Source organism: Salvelinus namaycush, unplaced genomic scaffold (assembly GCF_016432855.1).
Source record: "Salvelinus namaycush isolate Seneca unplaced genomic scaffold, SaNama_1.0 Scaffold52, whole genome shotgun sequence".
Lineage (NCBI taxonomy): Eukaryota > Metazoa > Chordata > Actinopteri > Salmoniformes > Salmonidae > Salvelinus > Salvelinus namaycush.
This window is the reverse complement of record NW_024061220.1, coordinates 514,716-522,495: the sequence shown is the minus strand read 5'-3', so window position 1 is coordinate 522,495 and position 7,780 is coordinate 514,716.

Below are 7,780 nucleotides of genomic sequence, written 5' to 3'. Positions count from 1 at the left end.
CTCTCACAGTTCCACTCAGCCCGTTGTTTTCCTGCAGTCCACCAGCAGCACAGACAACCTCTTCATACCCAGCAGGAAGGCGCTACCGGGAGAGGCACGACACGGGGACTCCGGGAGGGAGGAAGGGCTAGCGTTGTCCTGGTAACCATAGAGGGGACACAGACACATATCATTATGGATGCTTATGTCACGAAGTGCTTTACAGAAACCCAGCCCAGACCCTGATAGAGCAAGATGTATGCTAGACCAGACCAAGCTGTACCATCTGGTGTTCTGATCTGGAGAGACTCTTCTCTGCCTCGTCAATATCAGGATGTTGTTGAGGCTCCCCAGAGGATCCACAATAGTCAACATCAAACAGATAGTGAACTTACGACCGTCTATTATAATCATAGGGTCTTACAAGAGGCATTAATCTCTCTAAACAGCCTAAAATGCAAATGTTAAAGGGTCGTTCCACTAAATGGGTACCTTTTGCATCCCTTTGATATTTTATGTATAAATTATGCTCCAATATTGCATTTTAAAAGGCTGTTATACTAGATTAGATGAATTTTTAATGTAGACCACATGGATAATTTAATACATCTAATTTAAAAGACCCGAAAATATATGTACCAAAGGCAGATTAACCTTTTAAACCATTCCTACAGTACTGAACAACATATTCAAGTGTAGAACTTCAGTAGAATGCCCCTTTAAAACCACACATTAGTTCAACAACTGCATAGTTTGTGTCCCTGTTGAAGACAGTACTCACTGGTGTTAATCTGATATTCTGTCTCCTCCTCTTTCACTCTCAAAACGTCTTCCTTCTTCACCTCTACTGAGATAGCATCCTCTTCCTCTCTAAAAGGTTCTTCCTCTGTTTCCTCTATAACATCCTCTTCTTCTTTCACGACAATGTTCAGCCTCAGAGCTTCTTTCTGCATACAGCAGACCTCTTCTTCTTTAACGGGGGAGTAGTTTAGTGAGCTAATGGTCTGGGATGTTAGAATTAGCGACTAGCCTAGCGCTAGGCTCAGTATCAATGTTTAACAACTTTGCAAATTGAACAAGCAAATTAGGTTAAAGTTAACCAGTTGATATGTCAACAGAAAAGTGTTTACAACACTGAGATTAGCTAATGTACATTAACATGGTCTAAAGCGTCAATCTTTCAGTGTTATGTTGGCTAGCAAGCAACCGAGGTGGTTGAAAGAGTAGCCGCGTTGTTGTTCCTGAAGAAGCGTCCGGTCCAGCCCATTATACGTCACGCAAGAATCAACACCTGAAAGACGCATATCGCCATCTGCTGGCTGGAGTGGGTAACGCAGTTTGGAAACAATAGTTACTACACTTTCTGTATTGGAAAAAAACGTCATAATCATTTAACAATGAGCTGATATATTGTAAATGATGAATAAATACTTATATGAATAGGTAGTGTTTTAATAAACATTTGCTCTGTTCATTTTTCACATTCGTTTTTATCTAGATGTGACGGTACTATTCCCTTAAAGCTACGCTCTTTAAGATACCAATCATCCTGTAAACCAGGGGTGGGCAACTCCAGTCCTCGGGGCCTGATTGATGTCACACTTTTTCTCCCTCTCTAGCAAACACAGCTGATTAACCAAATTGCATTCTAAACTGAAGATTATGAATTGTTGATTATTGGAGTCCGGTGTGTTAGTTGGGGCTGGAAGCTATGATCCCTAGTTGTCACTAGTTAAATCCCCTTCAATCAGTGTAGATGAAGGGGAGGAGACAGGTTAAATAAGGCATTTTAGGCCTTGAGACAAATGAGACATGGATTGTGTATGTGTGCCATTCAGACGGTGAATGGGGAAGACAAAATATTTAAGTGTCTTTGAACGGGGGATGTTAGTAGGTCCCAGGCGCCGGTTTGTGTCAAGAACTGCAACGCTGCTGGGGTTTTCCAGCTCAACGGTTTCCCATGTGTACCAAGAATCATCCACCACCCAAACAGTGGTGTTTAAGATGAGGCAGAACGATTTGTTTTTTCATGAGCATGGCCTTAATTCTATTACAGCATATTGGATAACTGTCATTCATATTCCATTCACCCTGTTCAATGTAACAGCAATAGGTTTAGGCTACTACATGATACTAGAATTTTCCCTATACCCATCATGAGATTGCTACAACCTAGCCTATGAATGAAAGTTTAGAATGTAGGTGCACACAGGTCGAGATAGGTTTTTTAGGTGAGAGACAGTCTTGAAGACATCACCAACTAATGATCATGGTCCAAACACACCGAGACAGTCGTGAAGAGGGCACGACAACAACTTTTCCACCTCAGGAGACTGAAAAGATTTGGCATGGGTCTCCAGATCCTCAAAAAGTTCTACAGCTGCACCATCGAGAGCATCCTGACCGGTTGCATTACCGCCTGGTATGGCAACTGCTCGGCATCTGACCGTAATGCACTACAGAGGGTAGTGAACATCACTGGGGCCAAGCTTCCTGCCATCCAGGACAATTATAAAGAAAGCCCCAAAAATTGTCAGATACTCCAGTCACCCAAGTCATAGACTGTTTTCTCTGCTCCCGCACGTCAAGCGGTACCGGAGCACCAAGTCTAGAACCAAAAGGCTTCTTAACAGCTTCTACCCCCAAGCCATAAGACTGCTGAACAATTAATCAAATGGCCCCCTGGACTATTTACATTGACCCCACCTCCATTTGTTTTGTACACTGCTGCTAGTTGCTGTTTATTATCTATGAAATGTCACTTCACCCCTACCTACATGTACAAATTACCTCGACTAACCTGTACCCCCGCACATTGACTCGGTACCAGTACCCCCTGTATATAGCCTTGTTATTGTTATTTTATTGTGTTACTTTTTATTATTTTTTACTTTTGGTCATTTGCTCATTTTCTTAACTCTTCTTGAACTGTACTGTTAGTTAAGGGCTTGTAAGTAAGCAATTCACTGTAAGGTCTACACTTGTTGTATTCGGCGCATTTGACAAATAAAGTTTGATTTTATTTGACAAATTCAGGTATGTTTATCCCGTTTTTTTCTGTTTAAGAAATGTTTGTCTCTAGAGAAATGAAAGACAGCAAGGAGTCATCATGCCAGGTAGTCCTGAGGCATGGTCCTACGGCTCAGGTCCTCCGAGAGAGAGAAAGAAAGAAAGAGAGAAAGAGAGAGAGAGAGCATACTTAAATTCTAACAGGACACCGGATAAGACAGGAGAAATACTCCAGATATAACAGACTGACGCCAGCCCCCCGACACATAAACTACTGCAGCATAAATACTGGAGGCTGAGACAGGAAGGGTCAGGAGACACTGTGGCCCCATCCGATGATACCCCCGGACAGGGCCAAACAGGCAGGATATAACCCCACCCACTTTGCCAAAGCACAGCCCCCACACCACTAGAGGGATATCTTCAACCACCAACTTACCATCCTGAGACAAGGCCGAGTATAGCCCACAAAGATCTTCGCCATGGCACAACCCAATGGGGGGTGCCAACCCATGAATACGGCTGCACAGTATTGTCTCTTCTCGATGGCGGTTATGATATCGTTTAGTACCTTGAGCGGGGTTGAGGTGCACCCATGACCAGCTCGGAAACCACATTGCACAGCGGAGAAGGTTCATGCTGAAAGAGCTCTGATAGGTTGGAGGATGTCCTCCGGAAGTTGTCATAATTGCTGTTTAAATCTATGGAAGGGCTTGAGAACCATGAGCCTCCTAGGTTTTGTATTGAAGTCAATGTACCCAGAGGAGGACGCAAAATAGTATGTTTTATTCAATTATTTGGTGATGTGATTATATTTAGTATAGTTTTATCCAAAAATGATTTTATTTTAATGTTTTACCAATTTATTTTCTTCTGAAACTCACTGAAAATCCCTTCCCACAATTATGTCATGTTGGCTCGATGTCCTTTGGGTGCAGTGGAGGCTTCTCAGAGGAGGAAGGGGAAGACCATCCTTCTCTGAGCAGCCTCCACTGCACCCAAAGGACATCCAGCCAACATGACACAATTGTGGGAAGCATTGGAGTCAACATGGAGTCAGCATCCCTGTGGAAGGCTTTGGACACTTTGAAGAGTTCATTGAGGCTCTTCTGAGGGAAATGGAGGAGGTTCCTAGTCCATATTAGGACGTTTATTTCTCTCCAAATGTTTGGTATGATCAGTGTATATATATATAAAGAAAATATTGCATGACCAAAAGCACAATTCTATTTTTGTAAAAATGAGACAAGTGTACGAGCATATGTGTGTTCTCTCATGAACTTTAAGTAGCCTATATTTGATGTGATATACTCCTTTCGAGACAGGATTGTGTCACGGCACAGATCTGGGGAAGTGGACCAAAACGTTTCTGCAGCATTGAAGGTCCCCATCGTCTTAAAAGGAAGAAGTTTGAAACCACCAAAACCCTTCCTACTGCTGGCTGCCCGGCCAAACTGAACAATCGGGGGAGAAGGGCCTTGGTCAGGGAGGTGACCAAGAACCCAATGGTCACTCTGACAGAGCTCCTCTGTGGAGATGGGAGAACCTTCCAGAAGGACAACCATCTCTGCATCACTCCACCAAGCAGGACAATATGGTAGAGTTGCCAGACGGAAGCCACTCCTCAGTAAAAGGCACATGAAAGCCAGCTTGGAGTTTGCCAAAAGGCACCTAAAGGACTATCAGACCATGAGTAACAAAATTCTCTGGTCTGATGAATGCCAAGGGTCACGTCTGGAGGAAACCTGGCACCATTCCTACGGTGAAGCATGGGGTTGGCAGCATCATGCTGTGGGGATGTTTTTCAGCGGCAGGGACTGGGAGACTCGTCAGGATCGAGGGAAAGATGAACGGAGCAAAATACAGAGAGATAATTTTAGAAAACTTGCTCCAGAGCACTCAGGACCTCAGACTGGGGCAAAGGTTAACCTTCCAACAGGACAACGACCCTACGCACAAAGCCAAGACAATACAGGAGTGGCTTTGGGAGATATCTCTGAATGTCCTTGAGGGGCCCAGCCAGAGCCCGGATTTGAACCCGATTTAACATCTCTGGAGAGACCTGAAAATAGCTTTGTAGTGACACTCCCCATCCAACCTGACAGAGTTTGAGAGGATCTGCAGAGAATAATGGGAGAAACATGAGGCTCCTGCTGCTGCTGTCCTCAAGGGCAAATTGACAGATTTTTCACCTAGTTGTCTTTGGGATTCAAACCAGAGATCTTTCGGTTACTGGCCCAACACTAGTAAACGCTAGGCTACCTGCAGCAGGAGCCCCATGTTGACAGGAGAGGCCACCTTTATTTTTCCCTTATTATGAACATTCATATCGGTCAACAGTCAACCTATTGTGTGTATTGAACATTCATATTGGACTGTAGCAGCTAGCTAACTGGCTACTGATCAACATATTGTGTGTATTGAACATTCATATTGGACTGTAGCAGCTAGCTAACTGGCTACTGATCAACCTATTGTGTGTATTGAACATTCATATTGGACTGTAGCAGCTAGCTAACTGGCTACTGATCAACCTATTGTGTGTATTGAACATTCATATTGGACAGCCTTACCTGTATAGTAGCACCACCACCCATCAGCCCAATCTCTTCTTGACGTCAAAGCTGCAGTGTATTGTTGGTATAGTTTTTTGATGAATAATAATTCAAATTGTGAAAATAGAAGTGTACAATTTAGATATATATATATATTTAATCAACTTTAAGATACTGTTTGCCTCTATGCAGATGTAGAAGCTGAATAGGAATATACATTATCAATAAATAGTTGAATGTTCTTTTTTCACATCATACTAAGAATACTGAGCTACAACCTGTAAATGTGACCATACTATTTATTTCAAGCCACACTAAGATGTCACCATACTATTCCTTTAAAGCCCCTCTGTCAGATATAAATCATCAGAGTGGGAAACCAACTGACATGGAAACAATGGAGCAAATGGATCACTATCAGAGTGTATTATGACATCATATAGAACTACTCAGACATTCCAAATATCACTTGATTATCAGAGGAGTGTATTATGACATCATATAGAACTACTCAGACATTCCAAATCAGGCTTCATCCATATCATGAAGGTGGATATTGATCCAACCATTTCAAAAGTAATCACCGGGCTGATGGAAACAGGATATGCCTGTACAATTTTATTAATGCAGACAGACAATTTGTTAGTTCGTTTGACATGGTGGGGTCTTTTTGTGTCAGTAAAAATGTCTAAGTGAGAAATGGAGGTGGAAACTCCTTTATGCTCAAATATTTATATAATAACCATCACATCTCAGTTAACTTGGAGTCACGTGATGATATGTTGTGTGGTCCTCCCTCTACGACTTGGGAACACATGCAGTTTATTAGGCTACAGATGAAATAAGTAATGAACTTCACAGGGTGGTGAAACTGCATGTGATGAGCTTGATGCTCCTTTCCAATACATTTTGATGGTCTTATTCTGGTGACATGATGATTGATGCTTGGTTGCCATTTGATAAAATAAAGTAATATGTGCTCTTATCCACAATAATCTCATCACGTAGGTAGCCTACCCCACTGTATCTGTGAGCTGTTGGCTACAGTGCAGTTTTCTATATAATGTTAAAAAAATAAACCATAGTAGATTTGAACATGTAATGGAAATCCATTTAACTTCTATTTTTCATTCGGTGGGAATTTAACAGCAAAAGTTTATTTTGGCAGTTACAGTCTTGTCCCATGGCTGCATCTCACGTACAGACTCCGTAGAGGCGAAGGTCGAGAGCCCGAAACACGACCCAGCCAAGCCGCACTGCTTCTTGACACAATGCACGCTAATCCCGGAAGCCAGCCCACTGGTCAGTTCAGCATCTAGTTTCTATTTACATGTCTTTCAGTCGTCAACTAAAATTAATTCAACATGAAAATACCTTATGTTGATGGATTTTTACAAATCCAATCCGTTTTTCACATTGATCTAACATCACATGGATTTGTTTTGTTGAAATGACGTGGAAACAATGTTTATTCAACCAGTGGGAGGCTTGTAAATGACCCCAGGAAAGTGGAACGAGGAACTCTTCATTGAGACAATGATGAAACAGCAATCCGTGGGAGAGTTGTGGTGGATATTATAAAATAAGGATCTGCTGGAGTCCAAGTCAAACCAAGATTCTTTATTTCTGAGCTCAGAGAGAATAACAGAGTTACACAGCGCAGTGTAGACAGTCTGAATTCCTGAAGCATTGGGTGATGGGCACATATCTTTATAGTTTTCTGTTCCTGGGAGGGACTTTATTTATACAAGGGCACAGGTGCAGCTGGTTTGCAACACTGGATGATACTCCCAGCAACAGGAGATTATAATAGGACAGTTTCACAAGGTTAGTCACATACTCAGTTATGTGGACATATACAATTAACGTTTTCCATTACAGAGTCTGTGAACATTTTCATTTCATTAAATCATCAGTGGGCCAACAATGCAAATGTAAACAACGGAACAAACGCATCACATCCAAATATCACTTGATTATCTGTAGTGCTGGAGGAATGACACCCAGATAAACACACACAGAGTTTTACAAAAATGACAATTTAAACACACGGAATCTGATTTAAAAATGTATTCAAACTAACATACTCAATATTCAATTCATGTTTATTAATAAAAACATATGTTTGAGTATACTTTGTACAATTAAATTTCATATGGTATAAACAAGTAAACACATTCTCAGTCAACATTATAAGACCATGACGAATTGTCAGTTAATGTGATGTGAAATAGCAA